Raw genomic sequence first — 26,709 nt, forward strand, 5'->3', positions numbered from 1 at the left:
TCAGTACTTAAATGCAGAATATGTATAACCTCCCCTAAGTTATAACAACCGCGCCATTTGAGTAAAAGACATTACATATTGCACCTTGCCTAAGTTGTCTAATATTGCACTTAATAGAGATAATATAAATATTGCACTTGGAATTTGTGAGGTATGATCACTGTCTGATACAAACTGTTGAATCTGTTAGTTCTGTAGCGAATGCTGTGATATTTTCTACCCGATGCCAGATGCTTAAACAGTCTGTGTGCTGGATCCGTGGTGTCTTGTATTATTTTGGTGGGCGTTCTGATGCTTCTTGCAGGGTAAAGTTGTATCTATGGAAGACTGGTACCCATTACTTTCTCTGCAATTCTCACTGCTTTCTGTAGTGAATTCTCTTCTTTAGCCATACAGCTATCAAACCACACTGTGAAGTTGCTGATGAGGATACTCTCAATAGCACCTCTGTAGAAGGTGGAGAGGATATGAGACAGGAGCTTATCTTTCTTCAGCCTTCTCAAAAAATGGAGGTGTCTGTGAGCTTTCTTGATCAACTGGCTGGTGTTACTCAACCACCAGATTAGGTCATGGTTACAGTTTGGCTCCCAGAAAACAATAAAGTGCAAAGACTTCTCATCTTTTTGTGGTTGATTTAAAACTGTATAGTTCGTCAGATGAGGAATTAAAAGCACAACTGCAAGTGGTCAAAAAAAATTCAGATGATATAAGAATGTAATTTGGTCTTGCTAAATGTGGAAAAGCAACCTTTAAAGCAGGAAAGCTGCAGCATCAAGAAAATATCAGTCTGGGACGGGTGTGTGATATAAAGAAACTTGAACAGGATGGAGTGTATAAACATTTGGGAATAGATGAAAACTCAACAATAAAACATAAACAAATGCGAATAAAGCTCAGTAAGGAATATTTTAGAAGACTAAAATTAATACTGAAAATAGCTCTGACATCTAGGAACAACATCCAAGCTACAAACCAATTTGCTATTCCTGTTCTGACTTACAGTTTAGGGGTGATTGACTGGCCTTAAAAGGTATTGAATCAGTTGGACAGGAAAACAAGAAAAATGCTTCACACTTATCAAATGATATGTAAAAATCAGTGTATACCAAGATTATATATTCCATGTTCTAAAGGAGGTATGGGCCTCCTTGAAATTGATTATATTATTAGTTTATTATATTATATTGATTGTCTAGATCTGTAGTCATAGAACTGCATACATATCTTCTTGACATCATCAGATCCAGACAGTGAAAATTTTGAAACACGAAGAGAACAGATCTAGGATGACTTGCCTACTTAATGTAGCTGAAGCATATTGATGTTGAGTAGGAATGGAAACCAAACCAGAAGTAGACATTAATCAGGCAGCAACTGAGTGTGCCAAAGAAATAAATAAATAAGAATATAAGGAGAAGGATCAGATGAAAAGGCAAGAAATGTAGAAAATTCATAAATATAGTTGCAAGTACAGGAAACATCTGGAACAATCTCATGACAATCAGGATCTGACACAGGAATGGTGAAGGAGAAGTGAATTTAAACTAAAAGATGAAAGGTTTATATTGCCTGCCCAGGATAGTGGACTACATACATATTGGTTTACAATGTCCACTGAGCATGTGGGAGAAACAGACAAATGCAGGTTCTGTTAAACAGAACTGGAAACAGTCACACATCTTGTTGCTGGGTGTGATACACTAATGTCAGGACCAGTATACGAAATGCATAATAATGTGGCAGCACTGTTGCATTGGGGATTGTGTAAACATTACAATATTGAAGTAGCTGAGAAGCATTGGAAACAGAAAGCATTATAGAGACTGATAATGTTTATATCACATGAGATTACTCATTACCTAACAGTTCAAAAAACTAGATGCGAGAAAACCAGCTATAGTAGTCCATGAAAAGTGGACAAAAGTAGCTTTGATCACTGAAATTGCTATAGCCCTGTGATTACAGTGTCTTGTGTACAGAGAGAGACATAAAGTCATAAAATACCAGGATTTGCAGAAAGAAATGAGGAAGAAGGATACCCAGACAGTTCCAGTAGTACTAGGAGCCATCGTTTTCATAAAGAAGAATTAACAGTCTTATTTAGATATGCTGCCAATACATTGAACTCCTTCTGCAATTTATAGAGTTACTTCTGGGAACATTGCAGGTGCTGCGAAGAGCACTTTTGTTTAACATCAAAGATTGAAACAATACTAATGTCACAAACTTTAATTATACTTTGTCTCAGGAATGGAGTCCATTCCTGTCATGGTATTAGAAACCCACAAGACTTGGAGAAATTAAGCCAAGACAAAGATGGGAAAGCTTTTGTTGACAGAGTGAAGAAAGTGTATACTATTTACACCTCGGTCTTCAGAATAGTGAATTGTCAGGCTCACATGTCTGTTTTTGCTGGCTTCCTTTACAATACGAGAAAGTTAATTGCTGATTTCCCTTCTTCAAAGAATAAGACCTGGCTGTCATTCTAACTGCTGCAGTAGCCTTTAGCCTTTAAGCTGTATGGGTTGTGTCTTGTCCAAGAAAACAAATATCCAGCTTCCAAAAGCTCTAGTGTTCTTGGGTGTCTCCTGGATGCAAGCTTTATGATGGCTTATCTTGCTAAGGACAAAGTGGAATTTTACAAATAATAGTTTTGATGTTTTCCAGCCAGACTCTGCCATCTGCCACGGGAGTATAGTAGGATTGTAGCTTTCATGGTTTCTATAATTCTTATTATTCCTTTGGCCAGACTATACATGAGAAAAATTCAGTGGTTCATCAAATCAGTTTGGACCCAACACTGTTCCTGTCATTTCAGATTCCATTGCTGGGGTTTATAAAAATGGTGGGGGAATCAGTTGTCTTTCAACCCAGGGGCCCCTTGTACCTTTACAGCCCCTACTCAGTCTGTTACTAGAAATGCCTCAGGCTTTGTTTGGGAAGCACTTTTCAAGGTGGTGAAAGTTCAGGGTCTCTGGAACAAGTAAGACAAATTTCTTTTGCATAAATATCAAACAAATGATGGCACTATCAAATGCTGCCAAACCTCTAAACTGTCTTTGAATTCCAGGTCCTCTAGTAGTAATAACACTCAACACAGCAATGATGTGGCACTTACACAAATGGAGGGAATCATAGTCTACCCCCTTGCAGACTATACTGTAGCCTGAGAACTAGCAACCCAGCATAGTCTGACCCTTCTGGCTGGGTTCAGACTATTGGGATGTGAGACATTTGCCTACGGGTAGATTTCATTGGGGATACATGGTTTAAGTGAAATTCAGATGCAAAGAGATATGGTTGTTGCATATTCACTGCAGGTACAGAGAAACAAGAAACAGCATGCCGGCAGCTTCAGTAATCAAGTGCACAGGAGGGAAATAATGTCAGTGGACACCAAGGCACCTAGAGACTGCAAGCAGTATGGCCAGTGAAAATGCAGTGTACAAAGGACAATCCTATATTAATGTTACATGGGTGTGTATGGACTAGTAACACACTTGCAGTATTGAGGTAACATTGTCTAAAACACATATTGGAGCATAAATGACCAAATTAGCATGCAGGATTTCTTCCACAATCTAGTACACTTCTACATATTGTAGTTACATAAGCATGTACCATACACCAGGCATAACACGCATCAGTTCCCTTTTCCCATGTACTTGGTCTTTGGTATTGCATGCTTCTGGGTGCCCCCCCAGTAAATATGTGACAGGCATAGATTACTGTAGCTGGATTTCACTTCAGCCATATGTCCCTAGATTAGTGTTCTCACAGAAAAATGTTTTGCAGCCTAACAGTCTGAACCTTCCTGGCTACTTCCATTCTGTTAGAACAGAGCATTCTAGCAGAGAAGCTGAGCAGGATTAGGACTGACCAGCACAAATTGAAGTTGTACCCAGAGGTAATCTAGGAATCTATCCAGTTGTGGGGAACACCTCAAGTATGTGTTTGCCTTCATTCACAACAGACAGTTAAAAGAAATTCTGCTCTAGGACTCCTTGCACAAAGTCCTGGAAGACCAGTGTCTTTTCATTTGCTTGGACAGAATGAACCACAAACTCCGGTAATACAGCTTCCAAACTTCACTGAAACTTTAGTAATCAACAAATACAGTTAAGCGATTTCATCTACACTTGTAGACATCATCAGAACCGTTATTAATAGGAAAAAAAATCATGTTAAAAATATTCAGGAAGTGACAAACATCCAAAGTGCTCTAATCAGCATTTTGTGTGAAAAAGGCAGAGAAGCCTTGTTAAATAACTTTAAAGGGCACTCAGTATTATCAAGTAAAACTAAAACCCAGCTGAAGCATTAAATAAAAATAAAATATAATCTGCTGATTTATAGAAAATATGAACATAAACAGAAGATCATAATTTATTAGGACATCTTTTCAACTTGCTGGTGATAGATACGTTTTTATTAATACTGGGTGTGTTAATGGCATCTAGTTTAAGTTGCCAAAATAATTCCCAGTTCAAACGTTTGTTTTTCCAGTCACCAGTGAATGGAGAAGCTATCACTTGTTCAGTCACTGAGAAAGTAAAGTTTTTGAAACCAGCACGCAGCACAGAATGTTTGGCAAGGGCATTCTTGTTGTCAGCATATTTAATACAGTAATAGTGCTGGTAAATTCTACCATATAAAACACTGTCAGTGTTTCCAATGTAAAAGGCCAAACACTGGGAGCATGTAGCCAGGTAAACAACTCTCTCAGACATGCAAGAAAATTTTCCACACCTAGTACCTCTCTTAATTTTGTCAAAATCTTCCCTCCATATTTGGTTTCAATGTGGCAATACTGACGACAGCGACCACATTCAACAATTAAAGGAAAGCCCCCCTATTGAGTATTTGATTGTTTCTGTAAGTTAAACTTAACAGTGCCACATTTAGTCTTTTAGTATCTTCTTGACAGCTGAACACATTCCAATTCTTCCTGATAGTGTGTTCAATTTGCTTCACATCCAAACTGTGGTGCAGCACCATATTTTTCCATAAACAGCATGGTGTATGATTAGTGGAATTAGTAGAATCAACCACACCTTCCAGTGGAATATCACACTGCAAACTGTACTGGAAAATAGAGGCACATCTACCATGCTTCTCTGCCCAAATAAGTGCTTGCACTGTATTTAGCAAGGATTCTGGATATCCCTTGATTGCTAAAAATCCAGTTAAGCACTTCAAACTCTCTGGTGCATGTGTCATCATTCAAAGTGAGTCTGACTATTCTGATCATTTGACTTTTAATGATCCCCCTCTTCTGATGGTATGGGTGATAACTAGTAAATAAAAGGAATGTGATGCAGAAGGTGGGCTTCCTATATGCTTTAGTTTTGAGCCCATTGTCAGGTAAACACGTGATACTTACATCCAAATAGTTAAAAAAGTAAACTTCAAGAAACAAGTAGTATATTCCTGAACCATTATTTTATTGAATTCCATTTCTGTACCTTGCCAAATAAAAAGCAAGTCATCCAGGTACCTAAAGTCTCTGATACACTTTCCAAAGGCTGATAGTTTAAATAAAATTTCCAACTCCCATTTTAGTGGAACACCACTGCCAAACGTGGGGGCACATGAGGCCCCCATAGTGACACAAAGTTGTTGTTTAAAGTATTCACTGTTAACTACCAAAATATTGTTACTAAGAACAATGTCCATGAATTCTTGGATCAGTGATACTTCTGTTTCACTAGTGCAGCCAAATCTGCTGACCATTTCCCCAAACCATTTCAGTCCTTCATTGTGGGGAATCACAGAAAACAAACTTTGTACATCACTTGTGGTGAAAATGTAATCCTGGCTGGTGTCTATCTTGTGGAGTTTGTCTAAAAGATCCCAAGAGTCATGCACAATATGATGGAAGTCACTAAACATGTTTTAACTTAACATCAGTATATTTTGTCAATGGTTCCATAGCCAAGCCACCCACAGCAACAATAGGTCTCATCCGTGGAAATCTATTTTGGAGTGAATTTTGGGAATCCCAAAAATTTTTGGAATGATGGGGTTGGGGACCCTTAAAATCATACAGTTCCTGTGAGATATCATCATACAGGAGTAACTCATCCAGAACTACTTTAATTTCCTGATAGACAATATTAATCTCGTTGAGAGAGACAGTAGTGTATGTGCCATTGTCACCAAGGAGATTATACATTTGACCTGAGTGATCATGTGGATCCATAATCATGAGACCTCCCCCTTTATTGGGTTTCATACATCTAACATTTTATCCAAGTGTGGGGAACAAGTATATCTGTTTGCCTCCATTCACAACAGACAGTTAAAAGAAATTCTGCTCTAGGACTCCTTGCACAAAGTCCTAGAAGACAAGTGTCTTTTCATTCCCTTGTATATGGATATTCCAGTGTGCCTTTCTACACTTTACTATGATAGTCAGTGGTCTTCTAAAGATTCTGAAGGACTCTCCTAAGATGATACCGGTAACTCTCTTTTAGCCTAGGCAACAATGGCTCTCCTTTCTCAAAATGGCCAAAGGCAGTTACTACAAGCTCCCTTACAGGATGAACTTTCTCAGACAGGACAAAAGTTATCCTTCAATTCCTTCATCCGCCTGGATGATAGAAATTTAATACTTTTAGGCAGCTGTTTTCTAAAGATGTGCATCAGTTATTAAATAAGACTAAAAAAACTGTTAGGAATTCATATTTAACTAAATGTAAAGGATTTTCTAGATGGTGCCAAAGTAAGAACCAGGATTATTTTAAGGCCCAGATACCTCTGGTTCTACAGTATTTGTGTGAGTTGTCCTCTGATCTTTCTTACTATTCTTCCAGCTACTGGGTGGCTGACATCAAGATTCACCTCTCAGCCATCTCTGCTTATGTGTCCATGGATTATCCCCTTTCTATACTGCCTCAAGTGAAACAGATTTTGAAATGGGTTTTACATATCTGTCCACCTAGAAGACAGGTGGCACCTTCTTAAGATCTTAATTTTGTACTAGAGAAATGTACACTTTTTTTCATTTTAAACCTGCTCATGAGGCTGATTTGAAGTACCTATGTTGGAAAACAGTGTTACTCATTGTACTGATTTCTGCAAGAAGAATATCCGAGTTACAAGCTCTTTTTTCATGCTATATCACTAAAACTGTTCTTTATCAGAAAGAACAGAACTAATACTGAGATCAGCAACATTGACACTGCTAACTTTAAAAGAAAGAGCGTTTTTACGCCAGCGCCTCCACCTGTGGCAGAATGTTACTTGAAAGCCTGTGAAAGTGAACTATACAAGTATTACTATGACTATAAGCATACTTCGATGTTTTTTAATATGTATACTAATGAATGGGAGAATATCTATACTTTGAAACGCGCTAGTAATTTAACAATAAAATCAGCTGATAAAGGAGGGGGCATTGTGTTACTGAATACTGACATGTATATTAACAGCATGCTAGAGTTATTAAGTGAAACAGAAACTTATAAATTAATTAGTCAAGTTGATCTTGATAAAATTGTTTACACAGTACATCAAGAGCTTTATGATTTTGTAATGTGCAGGCAGATAGACTACGAATTGTATCTGTATTTTTTCACAGAGAAACCGAAAGTACCTTACATCAAAGGCCTACCGAAAATACATAAGGGTATAATGCCACCTCCTATGAGACCCATAGTAGTAGGTAATGGCTGGGTCACTGAAACACTATCTGTTTACCTAGAGAAGAAACTCAGACCTTTAGTTACTGAAATCAGCTCTATATTAAAGGATACATATGAGCTATTAGACTCTCTAGACAGCCTCACTAATGGCCTAACTGAAGAATGTATTTTGGTTACATTAGATGTGAAGAATTTGTTTACTTCAATACCGAACACCTTTGGGCTAGAAGCCTTGAGATTCATTATAAACAGCAGTCATAAATTCACTACCAGTGAAGAGACTCTATTATGTGCTATTATGGAGTTAGTTTTAACCAATAATGTTTTCATGTTTAAAGACAAGGTATATTTACAGCAGTGGGGGGTAGCCATGGGAACCCCCTGCGCAAATACCTATGCTAATTTGATGATGTTGTACTGGGAAAAGACTCATCTTTTCAATCATGATAACTTCAAGAGGATAAGTCTCTACAAAAGATTTGTAGATGATGTACTGTTATTTTGGAATGGCACTGTAGATGAGCTTCTCACCTTTATTCGGTACCTAGAGTCGACCACTGAGTTTTTGAAATTTACTGTCAACTACTCACACCATAGCATAGATTTCTTAGACATTACGATTATCAAGGATGAACGACAGACTATTAACACCACCATTTTCAGGAAAGAATGCTGGAGAAATACATTACTTTACTACAACAGCATGCATCCCAGATTCATTTTTGATAATATAGTCAGAAGTCAGTTCACCAGAATTAAAAGATTATGTAAAACAGAGGATGAACTACACATACAAGGTGAATTTTTGGAAAAATGTTTTATTAGTAGGGGGTATAACCTGGAGAAGGTACGCAGCATTAAGGAGAGATTTATTCCTAAGGAAGTTATAAAGAGTACTGATACCAATACTCACAAACGTTATGGACATGCCAAGAGAACCTTTGACAAATCCATAGTGAAAATCAATATGAGATATACTAGTGACAACAAACACATTAGAAATATTTTAACTAAGAATTGGCACATTCTCATGACTGATACAGAAATAGCAGATTTAGTAGGCTCCATACCCTCATTTACTTATCGGAACAGCAAGAATTTAAGTAGACTGTTGTGCATTGAACAGCTAAGTGCAAACAAGAGAGTCAGATCTAATATGGACAAGAGATTAGGCACATTTCCCTGTACTAAATGTAATACGTGTGCTATGATCACCACTAATCAACTTTTTCAGCATTCAACACTAGCTTTCAAGTTTGAACCACACTTCTTTGCAACTTGTGAAGACAAGAATCTGATATACTTGGCGGATTGCCTAATATGCAGAGCTTTTTATATAGGCATGACTACCAGAACTCTAAAAGAGAGAATACAAGAACATATCTATGATATAAAGAAATGTGACACAAAAAATGCGCTAGCTAAACATGTCATGAACAATGTAGGACATTCCTTTGTTTTTAGAGTGTTACAAATTATTACACCTTGTGAAAGAAAGGGAGACACATTTAATGATTTAGAGAATAAGGAGTTATGCTGGATTCTCAGATTAAAGGCCCAATATTGTCCAGGTCTGAATCAATACGTTAGTGTAAGAGCTCCCTTGAAATGACGCAGTGTCAAATGAACATATTTTACATAGAGCTTCAACATGACATGGTCTTTATTCTGATAGATCAGAGATGCCAGCTATGTTAAATCCTTTTAGTTAGGAATACATTTACTTGTTGATGGTTCAAATTTGATATAAGTTTTCTTTTATAACTTATCATTGACATCATTATGTCATAATTTATAACATAAATATTGTTCACCATATCCCATTTTAGAATATTTATCACATTCCATTCATGTATTCATATTCATGATTTTTGTCATTATTTAGTGTATTACATTATACTACACCATATTTATTATATTTACAACAATTATAATATTTATACATTTATATTTATATTTATATATATATATATATATATATATATATATATATATATATATATATATATTTTTTTTTTTACATTTTTTATACTTTTTTTACACTTTTTATATATTTTTATATATATATATATATATTTTCATTAATCTATTTTTAGATCATTTTAGGATATTGATTGACAAGTATTAGAGCTAAGATTAAAATATACATCTGTTTTAAGATATATATATAATATTTATGAATACATTATATTTATTTATGAACAGGTTATGTGTATCTCTGGTTCCCATTCAGAAGCCTGAAACATCATAAGCCTGAAAATCAAAATCCTGAAACCAAAAGCCTGAAAATTCAGAATCCTGAAAACTCAAAATCCTGAAAGCCCAAAATCCTGAAAGCCCAAAATCCTGAAACTCAAAATCCTGAAAACACAAATAATGCTAATATGTCACTATAAAGACACTAATATCTACCAACTGACCCTGACCCTAACCCTAACCCTAAGGTCCGTCACTATCGCACACTGACCTGACCCGCGCCCTAACCCTAACTCACTTAAACCGCCACTAACCCCAATATTTGTCACTATTGCATACATGCCTAACCTGCGCCCTAACCCCAACTCACTTAAACCGCCCCTAACCCTAACATAAAACCAACCGCACACTTACCTGACCCCAACGCATGACCTAACACCACAGGGCAAACAATAGCAAAGCCACAATGACATCAGTATGTCTATTTTGTGTTTTCAGGATTTTGAGTTTCAGGATTTTGGGCTTTCATGATTTTGGGCTTTCAGGATTTTGAGTTTTCAGGATTCTGAATTTTCAGGCTTTTGGTTTCAGGATTTTGATTTTCAGGCTTATGATGTTTCAGGCTTCTGAATGGGAACCGTACCTCTATATACTCATGTCCATCTTGAAAGTTAACTATCAGTAACACCTTTTATGCTATCATACCTTGCCAAACCAGGGACATGTAGGCAGACTCTGTAGGAGGGAAGGCAGATTTTGAATACAATGAGTTTATTATTTTGAATGTGTTGATTCTACACTATTAAATGTCATTTTTAGATACTTCACTTATCCAGGTTTTAGATTTCTCAGGTCTCTTAAAGATGAAACAATTACTTATTTTAGGGATTAGTCCAATGGTCTAAGTAATATTTATGCCAAGCGTTATGCACAACACATCAACTTGTTAGAGAGTGAATGTCATGTGAAACTATAAGTGTTTTTAGAAGTTTTGCTAATATGTTTTTAAAAATGTTTAAACGCATAAAGTTGATATGTCTTGAGCCTAAGAAATGCTCTCATACACTGAATTAATTCATTCATTCGTTAATTAGAGATTGAATTTTACAGATTGATTAATTAATTTGATTGCTTGATTATTTGATTATCCTATTAAACAGAAGTTTTTAGTATATATATGACACCTGTAAAATGTGTTTTTATGGATCTGAAGAAGCGTGCTTTATGTACGCGAAAGCGCTTGTCCTCCATTAAATATTTCCATTTATTGTGGTGGTCCGTCTCCAGTGTTTCTACTTTACTTTTCCTTGCACAAAGTCCTAGAAGACAAGTGTCTTTTCATTCCCTTGTATATGGATATTCCAGTGTGCCTTTCTACACTTTACTATGATAGTCAGTGGTCTTCTAAAGATTCTGAAGGACTCTCCTAAGATGATACCGGTAACTCTCTTTTAGCCTAGGCAACAATGGCTCTCCTTTCTCAAAATGGCCAAAGGCAGTTACTACAAGCTCCCTTACAGGATGAACTTTCTCAGACAGGACAAAAGTTATCCTTCAATTTCTTCATCCGCCTGGATGATAGAAATTTAATACTTTTAGGCAGCTGTTTTCTAAAGATGTGCATCAGTTATTAAATGAGACTAAAAAAACTGTTAGGAATTCATATTTAACTAAATGTAAAGGATTTTCTAGATGGTGCCAAAGTAAGAACCAGGATTATTTTAAGGCCCAGATACCTCTGGTTCTACAGTATTTGTGTGAGTTGTCCTCTGATCTTTCTTACTATTCTTCCAGCTACTGGGTGGCTGACATCAAGATTCATCTCTCAGCCATCTCTGCTTATGTGTCCATGGATTATTCCCTTTCTATACTGCCTCAAGTGAAACAGATTTTGAAATGGGTTTTACATATCTGTCCACCTAGAAGACAGGTGGCACCTTCTTAAGATCTTAATTTTGTACTAGAGAAATGTACACTTTTTTTCATTTTAAACCTGCTCATGAGGCTGATTTGAAGTACCTATGTTGGAAAACAGTGTTACTCATTGTACTGATTTCTGCAAGAAGAATATCCGAGTTACAAGCTCTTGTGGTGATTCAGTCCTAATGATCCAAACCAAAGGGTAAAAATATCACATAAACAACTATTCAGTAAAATATGCAAGAAAGACCAAGTCAAGCTTATTGGCCAGAATGTGTACACACAGACTTAAAGTAAAAAGTCCATTCGGAAGTTATGTAGCTGAAACACTGACATTTCCTTAAGGGGTTATTTGCATATATTCCCCAGGCCTCTAAACTACAGGAAGTTAAGGTATTACACAATGAGTGAGTTACATCAACTATGATGTGCAGCATCATCTAACTTAGAATAAACACTTATTTTGAACTAGGATGCTGTTTTCTATCTAGAACCAAATGATAGGAGACAGAGAATTATGCACACTTTGGATGTCCGTAGGCAACTCATGCAGATGCTACACTGACAGGACAAAAACCTTCAGGAATTCTAATCAAATGTTTATTTCCCTTGAAGGTAAGAAAAGGGGACAACTGGTATTTAAACAATCAGTTTCTAAATGGTTGTCTTGTGTTATTACTTTCTGCTATTTTCACTGTAACAAGACATTTCCAGGCGAGGTCAGGACTCACTCTACTAGGTCTTTGTCTACTTCTGTGACTTTTTAGAAAAGGATGGACCCTGAAAAGCACAGCTGCCATAATGGTTAAAGTTTTCACCTCCCATGCACAAGGAACACGGTTCAAGCCTGACCTCTCACCAATGCTTCTATGGAGTTTGTATGTTCTCCCTGTGTCTCTGTGGGGTTCCTTCTAACCCTCAAAACATGTTGAGTATTTCCATTGCAAATTCACTCGAGAATTGAGTTGTGGACAGCAGCACAAATTCTAGATGATGCCCAACTGGGGGTGAGTTGTAGCAACTGTGATGTGCAGTATCATCTTGATAGGAGAACACAGATCACAGACTGTGTGCTGTGTCAGGACTAGCCACTTAGTGTAAACATTATCTCTAGGTGATTCAGTTGTGGTGACGAATGTCACCAAATCAACATGGATATTTGCCAGTGAGATAAGTGGTTTGAGGTCCTGGCCTTCTCTAACCTATTGCAGGGACTTATGATAATGGTGGGAGGGGAAATTTAATAAGCAACTGGGCAGATGCTGTCCAGCTGGGGTTACCTGGGATAGTTCTGTAGAGCAAAAGCTGGATGTAAAACCAATCAACTTGTGAAACATGAGCTAAGATGTGCTACAGTCATTGTATGTTCAATGACTGGATTGAGCTTGGAAGTCAATGACATGATGGTGGTGATGACATGATGGTAAGGAGGATTGTGGACATTCTGTGTATCCAGGAGACAAGATGGAAGGGCAATGCAGCAAATCCACATGGCATGGGATCCAAAGTCTACTACTCAGGTGGAGAACAGACTAGAAATGGTGTGGGGATTGTAGTGAGGAAGAGGCTTCAGAAAACAGTGAGGTATGTCATCTGAATTAGTGAGAGACTCATAGTAATAAGAATCTACTGAAGATTAGGGCACTATTCATAATCTCAACCTATGCTCTGCAGGAGGGTTGTGATGATAGTGAGCAAAAGAGTGCATTCAGACAGTAGTTACAGGATCTACAAGATAAAGCAGGACAGCATGAATCAATGTTGATAATGGGTGTGTTGAATACCCATATTGGGACAGACAGAACAAAATATGAGGACTGCCTGGATCCACATGGGTGGGGTCAATAGGAATAAAGAAGGAAAGGTCATCGACTTCTGTCTGGCAAATGGCTTGATAGTGGTGAACACATTATTCAATGAGATAGGCAGTCACAAGATCACATGCAAGAGTGACCAACATGTAACTCAGGTAGACTTCCTTCTAGTAAGGAAATGGGACTAGGGTAGAATCATCATTGCAAAGTCATTCCCAGTGAAACAGTCAGCCAACAGCATAAACCACTGGTTGCCACAATCAGCTACATGTAGTGGTCAGAAAAGGCTTTAAGGTCAACAAAGACTAGACTGAAGACGTGCAAGTTGACTGGAGAGAATGCAGAAGAGTTCAAGGAATAGCTCAAGGTTGTAGCATCTCGGGAAAAAGAGGAAATGGATGGAGTGGAAAAAGAATGGCAGCACCTCAAAACAACTTTTGTGAGGACTAGAGAACAGATATGTGTCTGACCCAGATATGGAAATAAGGTACATCAGGAAAGCTGGTGATAGAATGCAGAAATGTAGGAAGTCATTAAAAGAAAGGAGGAGGTCAGGAAAAAATAGGAGATAGAAAAAATAGACCTGATTAAGAAGATACTATGCTTAACTAACAAACAGGCTAAGAGAGGAGTTGCAGTAGCAAAGAACAAGATATCAGAAGCACTCTACCAGCTTCTAGAATTTGACTAGGTTGGTGGCACAAAGAAACTCTATTAAGTTTCAAGGGAAGAAAGAAAGATAGAAAAAAATAGGCACCCTTGTAAGGGATGCCAACAACAACCTTATCACAAATCCACAGGACATCAAAGGCAGATGGAAGGAGTACTTTCAGCAGCTTCTGAGTGAAGAAAACTGCACAGAAGCTATACTGCCACAGACACAGCTTACGATGAGAGAAGAAGAGGAGCCCACCACAGAAGAAGTAAGGACAGCACTAAGGAAAATAAAGTCAGGGAAAGCAGCTCAGATGAGGTTACAGCAAACATGATCAAGATGTTGGGCAAGGTAGGGGAGAAATAGCTCCTGAGAGTAGTCATAGCAGTATGGAGAGAAAGACACCTCCCATTTTACTGGAGAATAAGCATACTGGTGCAAGTGTACAAGAGCAAAGGGGGGCATCCACAACTGTGGGTAGTACAGAGGTATCACACTCCTAGAACACTGTATTTAAGTTCTGGAGAGAGTGATTGATAAATGAATACCCAAAGCAGTAGAAAGTAATATGGGAGATGAGCAGTTTGGGTTCAAATTGGGGTGCAGCACAACTGACCTGATGCTTGCAGTGAGACAGATAGTTGAAAAGAAGCTAGAGATGAGGAAATAGTTTAACTGGGTATTCCTAGACTTGGAGAAAGCATATGACAAGGTCTCAAGAAAGCTGAAGTAGGCAGTCCTGTGGTGGTTTGAATTCCCAGAAACACTGGTAGAATTAGTGCAGGCTATGTACAAGGAGCCAGTGACTCAAGTATGAACAGTATTTGGTCTCACAGAGGGGTTTCCAGTGGGAGTGGGTGTGCATCAGGGTTCAGCTTTGAGCCCACTTCTGTTCATACTGGTGATGGACTACATTACCAAGCAGGTCATAGGAGAGAGATGACCAGAGTTGTTGTATGTAGGCAATGTGGCATTATAGGCAGACTCTGAGCAAGAACTTCAGCAAGGGATAGGGGGATTGAATGCAAAACTGAAGGTACATGGGAAGAAACTGAGTACAGATAAGACAGTTGTAACGTCAGTAAATGGGGAAATTGGGAGAAGCTGAAAATTGAGATAGAAAAGAAAATAGTGGAACAGGATAACAGCTTCAAGCAACTGGGAGGGGTGGTTGAGTAGAAGAGAAGTCTGAATGAGAAAGTCAAAGCTAGAACCATAGGGGCTGCAGCCAAATGGCACAGAGTGTCAGGGGTAGTATATGACAGATGAATGCCAAAAAAGCTGAAAAGTAAGGTGTACAAAACAGTAGTGTAGCCCATAGTACTGTGTGGTACATAAACCTGGGCAGTAAAGGCAGAGTAGTTGTGGAAGCTATTGGTGATGGAGAGCAAGTGCTTGAGATAGGTGATAGGATGCACATTGTGTGACAGTGACATTGAGATGATAAGGGCTGAGCTTAGTTGTACTATGACATCCTTAGATTTGGATGCCATGCTGTTATAAGCTGAGCCACACAGAAGGATTTCCTCACCACCATGGACACATGGTGGTCAAAGTTCAGATTACTATCTGAGTACCCAGATGTCACCACTGGGTCCACTCTTAGGGAGGTGCTATCAATGTTTGTAATTTTCAGGGGTATATGACTTCCCAAAGGGTATTGTGCACTTTTTCACATTTAGTTTGAGGCCATGGCTCTGACACAAATCATTAATCTATATAAGTCCTTTCTGTAGGATAGCAACATCATTTGTGGAGTCAGTGATTGCCCTCAACTTGCAATCATCAGTAAACTTGGTCAGTCAAAGGCCATCTGCATTTGCCTTGAAATCTGAGAAGTATATCCCAAACAGGAGGTGGCCCAGCACTGAGCCCTGTGGTACTCCACTCATGACTAGCCTCTTGCTGTATGTGGATTCCCCCACTCTAATAACATGTGCCCTATCCATGAGCCATTTGGCTAACCATCTGGTGACATAAAAGTTTATGCCCAATTTTGTGAGATTATCTGTAATACCTGAATGGGATATTGTGTCAAATGTCTTCGCCAGGTCAAGGTAGGTGGCATGCAGTGTCTTACCCTCATCCATGACCTTGGTGACCTTCTCAAAGAAGTCCCTCAAATTGCACAAGCAGGACCTGCCCTTGATGAAGCTGAACTGGGTTGGGTCCAGAATCTGGAAATGTCCTGTTGTTGTTAATCAGGTCCCTTATTATCCTTTCCATAGCCTTGCATATGAGTCTAGTCAGACTTATGGGTCGATAGTTTCCTGGGTCCATTGATGGTCCCCCCTTGTGCAGAGGGATGACTGTTGCTGTCCTGCACTCTACTTGGACAAAGCCTGTCTGAAGACTGTGGTTAAATAGTGATCCAAGTGGCTCTGCTAGGTCATGTTTCAAGCTATTTAATAGACACCCTGGGATTCTATCAAGGCCAATTGATGCTGGGTTTCTGTCTTTAGAGTTCTTTTGTGATAACAAGCAAAAGAATGGTAGGGGGTATTTCACTAGGAGTGACTGGAGGTGATGAGGGGATGAAATCTGAGCTGAATTTGTTAGCCAGCAGGTTTGATATTTCTTCTAGTTGAGTATAGGTAGTGACATCTTCAGCCAATTCAGCACATTGCTGAGTGTTTCCCTTAAGATTTCAGACATAATTAAAAATGCTTTGTGGTTATCTTTTGCTTGGGAGGGTATTTTAGTCTCATATTTAGCTTTTGAAGACTTGAATAGTTCCCTGATTTGCCTGTTGAGACAAATGAGGGATTTTTTTTTCTCTGGTGTGCATGCTCCCACATACTTCTAGACATGAATTTCTTTCTTCTGTTGTATAATCTATTTATACCAGGGGTCCACCAGGGTGACTTGTTTTTCCAACTAGACCTGGGTTTAGTTTGGTCAGGTACTGCTGTTTCTGTGCAATTGTTCAAGTGGTTGTACACAAAATTTGTGTATAGTTCTGCATAAACCTCCGTGTTTTCAGGGTTGGAGAGCTTTAAAATTACCTCTCTGGCAAAGCAGCATGGTCTGCAATCATTTTGTCCCAGGCTGACAAATACTGGATCTCCTTGGAATGACATCAGCAGCTAAGACAATTATTGAAGTTATTAATTTTCTGCTTGCAACATTCTTGGTGTGGGTACAATGCTTCTCAGTGTGAGGCTTATACCAACCTGCACCCATATTCGGAGGGGTCCATCATATCTGTCTTTATATAGTCCAGGGAGGTACATCTCAGGTCACGCCTACCCACATGAACTTTGCCTGAGTCATACTGGTAATTGTGGTTGAGTGACCTTAGTGTCTGCATGATCTGGTGAATCCTGGTCCCTGACAGGCAATTGACTGTAACTCTCTCTTTATCCAACCTGGTGAAGGTGGTGTCTGTGCGTCTCATGATGGAGTCTCCTATGACCAAGATGTTTGAATGTGAAGTGTATTTCACATTAGGGGCTTGCTTGTGGAGACACTGTGGTGTGTATTTTTGTGTGTAGTGGTTGGTGTTGACTTGGCTTTGTTTGCATGCAGTTTCTGAGGGCAGTGTATTGGAGACCTTTGAGGTTGTGATAAGTTACTTGTGAATACCTCCACATGTTTGGGTTTATGTGCTGAGACCTTATTTATTGTGGGGGAATGTGCGTGTGCTGACAACCTGTTTATTTGATTTGCCAGTATGTGAGAGTCGTGTCTCAATTTTCGTAGTGTAAATGCATCTTTCAGATACTGTTTTGTTGCAGGATTAAGTAGTTGTCAATATACATTAAACACTTGCTACATTGCCTCAGAATGCTCATGTCCACCAGGCTGGCCACAGAAATAACAGGAAAGTGCCTATCCATGGTTTAGTTTTTTTTTTACTATGGGTTTAACCAGGGAGGGTAGAGTGGGTAGAGTGTGAAGAGTGGGTAGATGTAAATGGCCTGGGATGATAACACATAGACGAAGAATGGGTGCTATATTCAGTGTGAACTGCAGCTATCCAACAAGGCAATGCTGCTCTGTGCGCAACTCCAATGCTCCTAGGGCAGCAGGGGACTGGAGAAAAGTTGCAGAGAGAGTTATTTGAAGGGAAATGTTATCTTGAAAAGTGCTTGTGTGTATACAAGGCACTGCTATCCACCACTGTGAGGAGAACAGCTTAGCAGAAACAGTGGGGTTATATAGAATCAGAAGAGCAAGTTTTACAACAGCAAGGCCTACAGACCAATCAGGAAAACACACAATAGGCTTTCAGCCAGCAGCCCCCAACTCAGATAGGTTTACTACAGCACATTTCTGCCACAAGAGTGTAGCCAGAAAACCCTCTTAATGTGGAAAATGCTATTTTTAGAGCTCAAGTACAGGGTAACCACACAATCTAGATACTACAGTTCTGCAAAACTAACAGACACAATGTAATTAAGTACTGCAACAGCAGTAGAAAGAGTTTAGCTTTGAAACTCTACTAAAGTTAGAAAAATGTAATAAATAATACAGCATTATTAAAAAATATAGTAAAAATAATCAACAGAAGTACGAAACTATACTTATTTTCGTTCTTTTACTAGTGGGTGGCTTTAGAATAGATTCAAATAGATTACTGCTGCAGTAGAAACACCCTCCAGCCCTCTTATTTTTGTTGTGTTTTATGCTAGGACATAGATATTTATTTTCCCTTTCTCCTGGCACATACCTAGTTGGCAGAATTCCAACCTCTTTTTGTTCTGAGGCAAGAAAGGTCTGAAGGTTTGGTGCCATAACCACTGGCTTTATACCACTTTTCTAGAGCTGTATAGTGGTTACATCATATGGAAGGTACCCTAAAGCACTGGAAACTGGCCAGTCATCCAGTCCTTGGCAGGATATGTCCCATATAGAATAAGCTACTTCAACAGTGATCTTGTTGAACATCTACTATTATGGCAAGTTTATTTTTAGCTTTATTTCTAGGTCTTAATTACTGAACTACTTTCTAATAACCTGTCTTTGACCTCTTTAGGATATGCAAGTATTTTAAATACACTCTGGGCTTCTTCCCCAGTGACATTCAAAAATGTAGCACACTGTACTTTCTCTGGCCATTTGGCTGTTCTACCCTTGGTAAGCAGTAAATAAAATTTCTGGACTGATAATTCCCATTGTTCTTCCAATCTGCTTTGTAGTGAGAAAATTCTTGATGATTGCAGTCTTCCCTTTTTTTCTAACCACAAATTTTATTTTTTTGTACTTCTAAACACACAGTCTTGAAAGGAAATGCATGTTTTCATTTCTGACACATCATAACATCTGAATGATTGTCAGAATGCTTCATAAATAATAGGTACTTTGGATGTCTTCTTGAGGTATTTACTGAGATAGCTTCTGGCATATGTGCCACATGACATGAAATTTCCTGTAGCTAGGCATAAACATATATATTGTGTCCCCTCTGCTTTTCAACCATCAGCCACCTCCCAGTCAATTGGCCCATTTGCAGTCCATCATGGGGGTGAGGGTCAACTAATAGGGGTCATGATTTAGACAGCTTATAGGAGTGGTTTCAGGGTTTTTGTCTTAGCTGCATGTTCCCCAAGAGGAACATGCAGTCGGCTGTCTGTTATGGTTGCCCAACACTTCAGTAAGGGGTATTGCCAGTAACCAGCCCTGTTCCCTCCCTCAAGCATGGGAAGTGGGTTCCCTGGTCTCCACTGGGGAAATCACCCTTTCTGTATGTTGCCAAGTGTCAGTTACCATCCCCACCTGCCTTCCCACCCCCGAGGAGAGGGAAGTGACCAATTTCACTTGATTCTTCTTCCTCCATCTTTTTCTGTTTTCTCCATTACCAGGACTGCTAATAGAAACCCAGGCTCCTATAAGGGTTCCATCCCTCTTTGTCATTGAGCCAGGATTAGATATTAGCACATTTAAAGTTATACACCCCATATACTGCATTCCCCTCTAAGACCAAAATATATTTAGAGACCATTATGAATGCAAAATCTTGAATACTTTCCCTAAGTGCTACCCAACCTTCAATATAGTCTTCAAGTCATAACATTATCCTCAGGACATAATTCCACACTACTACACACAACAGAAGACTAAATCTTCATATTTATTCAACTCTCCAGTCAAAGTGAACAACTAAATCCAAATGCAGATAGCTGCCAGTGCAAGCTAGAGCTTCATTTCTACTAAATATTCACACTTATGCTTCTTAATGGAAGATGTTGCCCACCTCTAAAATGTAAACTGTTTGATTACCTTATTCTGTCCACAATAATGAAAGACTATTGGTATTACATCCCCTTTCATTCTCACAGCCACTAAAAACATTCTCTGATTTAGCTCCCTGTTGCTGAAACAATGTTTCATAGAAGATAAGACTGCTGGAAAATCTGATTACTTTCAGAAAGTAACTTCAATCACATTCAGTCAGCCTTAACAAATGCAATTATTTTTGATGTTGGTTAATACCTATATTTACAGTAACCACATTAGCTTCTTCACCGTATTAGAAGAAAAGGTTAATTATGTTAAGCCTCTAGTGGCCTCTAACTTAGATCTCCAGTTTATTTTGATGTAGTTTTGAAATGTTAGTGAGCTAAGCTTGTCATAATTGTATCTGATTGGTATTCAGTGTTTAGTTATAATAAATGCATGCTTAATGCATGTATTTTTCAAGTTAATGTGTTTAACTTGAATGTATGTAAAAATTCCAAATGTACTTTTGTTCTGCATCTGGTAAATTTGGCTTATATATGTGCTCTAGCTACTGTGGTCTGGGTTATTGCTAAAAAGGGTCAATTCACATAGCTGGTTAAGAAATGTAAAGTAAAAATATTAAACACAGGTGCTAATGGACATCTATCCTTACCGTTCTCAGCAAAACACTTGACAATTAAAACTTCTTTATTAACCTTGAATTGTATGTTCTCATCTCTCCTCAAGATACTCTGTTCCAGACCTAACATGAGGAAATACCAATCGTACCTGCACACCTTTTAGCAGCAGGCTGGTTAATCTCTTGAGCATGCTTTCCCACTGATTCTGATGTCAGTCATGAAGCTACAGTGGTGGGAACTTCCAGTTATGGTGTGATAGTAGTAACAAGCAGGATACTTCATCTCCATGGACAGGCACATAATGAGGAGAATAGTGAGACAACAGGACAGCTTTAGAGTTAGTGATATATTAAAAACCACTAGAAAGCAATGAAGCTATTCTTTGCTTATAAATCTTACAACTCATAAAAAATACAACAATTCAAGTCAACCTTCTATATCTTTGGACCTTTCTCAAGGAAGTATGGCTAACTCAAAACCTCACCTCCCCAACAGGGAAGACAAGGAAGAGGTTACCTTACTTGGTATTTAAAAGGAAATCGAGAAAGATAATGATGCCCAAATTAAGAGATAATGGAAGCTGTGAATGAACAGTCTGATAAATCAGTCGCATAAATGATAATGAGATTCTTAAAGCAAAACTGAAAGCTGTGGAGAAACAACTAGAGCTTATGGACAACCACCTTCGTTCACCTTGAAAACAAGTCCTGCAGAAAGAATTTAAGATTCAGTGGAATACTATAGGGATTGATTACTGTGAACAACTTATGAAGGGGAAGATAGCCCAGTGGATTCAAATATACTCAGAAGGTATTCATTTGGAAAGAGCACATTATACAGCCTTGTGACCACAGTGGGAATTCTTAAGAAAGCCACTCCAAATTTTTGGTATGTTCTGCCACATTTATACAGAGGGAGATTTTGCTCTTAAAATTGTGGAAGCCGGGGTTGAAGTTGATGGCTGGGGAGTCCTAGTACTTTTGGACTTGGACTTTTCACTGGTGATACAGGAAAAAGGGACAGCTTTCTATCAATTTCGACCCACTGCTGAGGGAGAGAGCCAGTGAGCAGAGGTTCAATGTTTTTTACCCATAAACCTGAAGATATTTTTTCTGGGAACTACTGAAACAACTTTTAATCGACTGGACAAAGTACTCAAGCCATTGAATTTGTGCAGTCTGTGAGTACACCCTTCATCCCTGGGTCCCAGGGATTAATTACAGAAAGATGAACAACAAGTGCCTTTGGTCAGAAATGGGGGAGGATGTGTGCTGCACCTCATCAAGAAGTATATTGCATTGAAAACAAAGACAAACTTATTGCAGGAGATTAATATAAAGGGCTCTGGATATGGGAATGATCTATCCAAGTAAAAGTAAATTTGTTATGAAGAGTGCTTTAACACCAGGGCTAAGAGTGGATCTGACTTTGGTGGGGAAGTTTGTGTACAATTATAATTTATTTTGATGGGACTGTGTAGGTTTTGGACTACAAGGGTTAAATTGATGTCCTTTCTGCTGGAGTGAATAGTACTACTTGGAATGTTTTGCTGAACGGTTATTAATTATGACTTACATTTTGAAAGACAGTGAATTTCCAAGGTATTTGTATACTGCATCATAGGGAGAGCATGCTAAGCTGACAGAGTTATGAGATGTATTATAAAAAAATTAGCAAAAACACGGTCCCTACTGATTACCACATCAATGGCAACCCCCTAAGCACACAACTTGTGTTGAGAGACCTGAGAACTCAGGTTGACAACAGTCTCACATTCAAGCTCCACTCAAGCTTTTCGTCAGTTTAAACTAAACCAACTTCTTCAGAAAATGGATACAACATCATAAAATGAAATCCCCTTTATATATACCCTTCAACCTCCTCTCACATAATCACATGAGACTTTGAAAATACAAAAAGTACGATGCAAACCTACAACTTCACAAGTAACACTTGAACTAGATTAAACATTCTAAATTATACAAGTATTGATCCTAGGTGCAACTCAAGTGCGCCAATCCTGTCTAAAACATGAAAAAGCAGTACAAATCTGAAAAGTACCGAAGGAATATATTACTTACTTAAAATAAAGTTTATATACATAGTCCATAAGTGTAAAATGCTATGCAGTTCATAATAGAATTATTTTAAAACATATGGGACTGATTAATTTAATAGAAACCTTTACCCAGATACCTAGCTAACCCTAAAACATCTTATAAAAATAACATGAAAAATATATCATGAAATCAACCCAACTCTTAACATTAGGGTACTTACATCTAAAATTAAAACACATTTAAATTGATAACCTGAGTATTCTAAACTATGTATACCTATACTTTAAATATTTAATACTTTACCTACTCGAAAGGACACTAAAAATTGATTACATCATCTGTTTAAATTTTTAAGTTTCAACATACACGCTATAGATAACATGCCATTAATACCCGGGTAGTGATGGGTGTCCAATCTCAACTGCCAAATCAATTCCCTACCCTCAAGGATAAGAGAATCCGGTCCCCCCTACCATCTGACTGGACCTGGTCGATAACTTGGAATGAAAATGTGTGTAAAGGATTCTCTATAATGTGTTTAGCTAAAGCGTTTTCCATCTTGCCCTTCCTTATAGTGTAAAAATGTTTGTACACATGCTCTTGGAGTTTTCTATCTGTTTTTCCAACATAGAGAGCTGGGCAATGGGAACACTTAGCCAAATAGACAACTTGTGAACTGGAACAATTGAATCTACCCTGTGTCCCATATTTTGTGCCTCTAATATCAAAAGTGGACCCCACACTGATGTTCTTACAATAACGGCATGTTACATTTCAACATGCCCACTCTAGAGCTTGAAACCTTGGATTTCCTCTTTAAAATATTTTTAAGGCTGTGACCCCTTCTGAAAACCATCCTTGGATATCCCACTATACTCTCCCGAGACAAGCCATCTTGCATAATCAGACTCCAATTTTTCTGGATGATGGAAATTATTTCTTTAACATCCATATTGTATGTTAAAATGAAACGACAAGGATAAAATTCCCTTTTGGCTAGACAAAAATTGTGGTTGTCCTGGGGTAAGCTAAAACTATTGAGGATAGGTACATAAAAACCTGTCTTTCTCTTATTGCGAACCTCCGACATGAGTTCAGAAGCAAGGTCTACTGGATACCCTCTTTTGAGGAAAAGGCTTTTCATAAAATTACATTCTTCCAAGAAGTCACTGTCCTTAGTCATCATCCTTGCAGCTCTGACCAGTTGTCCCTTAATGATAGACCTCTTCTGTGAAAAAGAGTGACAACTACTGAACTGCAGGTAACTATTGGAATAGGTTTCCTTTCGGTGTATTCTAGCACTGAAACGACAATTGATTTTGTCTTTCATCAAGTCTACATCTAAATAAGAAATCCTATCCATGGCGAAACAAGAAGTAAAACTCAGGAACTCAGTGGAAGAGTTGAAGAAATCTAATAGTGAATTGGCTACTTCTCTGTCTCCTTTAAGGATGATAAACATGTCATCCAGAAAACGTGTGTATAACACCACCTTGTCTTGAAAGATAGGGTTGGTAAATACATTCTTCCTTTCCCAAAAAGCCATCAGTAAATTGGCCACACTGGCCCCACAAGGGGACCCCTCTGGACCTCTGGAGATAATATATTTTATTAAAAGTCACATAATTACAAGACAAGATGATGTCTAGTAATTCACTAACCAATTGGATCTCCTCATTAGGAGCTTCCTTGGAACTCATCATGGCTGGAATCCAATCTAACACCACTGAATGTGGGATAGAGGAATACAAATCCTTCACATCTATGGTCAAAAAATGACTAACAGCACTGTAAGGAATTTGATTGACCCTAGATAGAAAAGACCAAGAATCTTTAGATATTTGAGACTCACTCTCCACATATTTCTTCAAAATTGTGTCCACTACTTTCGCGCTTGCATAGGTAATGCTACCCCTGGCACTGACCAGAGGGCGCATGGTAAGATCTTTGGGGTTCTTATGAATTTTGGGAGATCCAAAAATTATTGGGACTCTGGGGCTGGTGAGGAAATATAGTTGAATAAGTCTAAATTTATTGAATTATTAATAAACATGTCATTATAATATGAGGATATCCTAGAAAGAGCTATATTCAATTCATTTCTGGACACTTCCATGTAAGTTTCCGAAACCAAGATGTCCTCCATTCTCCTAGTATAATCCCCTTCATTCATCACCACCAAACCACCTCCCTTGTCAGGTTGCATGACCCTGACTGATGAATTGCACAATAAATCCAATAAAGACCTCTCCTCCCTACTGGTGTTAAATTTGAATCCCTGTTTCGATGGAGGATGACCCAACATATGGCGTATATCGTGTTCACAAAACTGTTCGAATAATTCCAACGAAGGACATAAGGATGGATTATAGGTACTAGGAGCAGAAAAAATACCCTTGTCCCTTGCTAAATTACCCAACAGAAATTGCAAATTCAACTTTCTGACAAACATTTTTAATTCTAATATAGTTTTAGCCAAGTCCGCCCATTTAGCAGGCACAAAAGATAGACCTTTGGATAACAATTCCACTAACTCACTAGTAAAAATGAAATCAGAAAAGTTATAAATTTTGAAATCCAAGACGGAATTCATAACAATATCACATGGGCTTGTGAAAACTTGACCGTCATCAATATTGATCAGGTCTAGTTTCTCCTGTTCCTTGACCTGTTCCTGGGCTTCTGACCCTGATGTGTAGGTTGAGCCGAGGACATGTTCTGAAAATTTAAATCCTCCACCTCCTGGGCAGAAGTATTAGACCAATACTGAGAAGCCAAGCATTCACTACATCGGACCGGCTCACTTGAATCTGCAGAATCCACGTATGAATTCACAGAACCACTAGATCTCGGTCCCTTTCCTGGACCAGCTGAAATAGGCCCGTCAGGTTGGCGCATACTAAAAGCCAAAATATTCCCTTGGGATGGCAGAGGCTTAGGATAAGCAATACCTTCCTTGTAAGCCTTTACATCCCTATGTAATTTCTTAATTTTATTGGTTGTAATTTTGCTTATATCCTGGTCGATACTACTAAAGGACTGTTCATAGTCAAACCGGTAACGGTGGAAATTTAAGTCATTCCTTATCTCCCCATCCAACTTATTAATTTCTGGTTAACCCATCAGCAGCCAATTGGTAATGGCTACACATCAAATTCAACAGTTCGAATCCATGTTTATCGAACAGTTGAATTAAGTCAGTGTGGAAAGCTGATCCTTCCATCAACCCCGTAGGGTATTGCCAAGACCTAAGGTCCTTCGGTACTACTTTAGACTGTTTGCATTCATTAAAATATGCTATCTCCAACTTGATTTTTCTTAGTTTCATCAAACTCTGATCAAACAAATTTAATTTGGCAGGTAAATCAGTTGTAATAGGCGTACCTTGCTCCATGATGTTAGTACCTTGATTGTCATGGAGAGAAAAAGGACAACTCAACCACTGATTCAAATTGAAAGATCCTTGAAGATTATTTACAGTAGGAAGAACTCTAGGAGGCTGAAGAGGCATGGCCCCCCCGTGTGAATACACTATCAGTCGGCTGCTCGTTATTGCTGTCCACTCTTATCAGCTCACTGACTCCTGTAGGATGAATAGATTCACCATGAGATACA

This window comes from Protopterus annectens, chromosome 8.part0 (assembly GCF_019279795.1).
Source record: "Protopterus annectens isolate FY-2018-M chromosome 8.part0, PAN1.0, whole genome shotgun sequence".
Classification (NCBI taxonomy): domain Eukaryota; kingdom Metazoa; phylum Chordata; order Ceratodontiformes; family Protopteridae; genus Protopterus; species Protopterus annectens.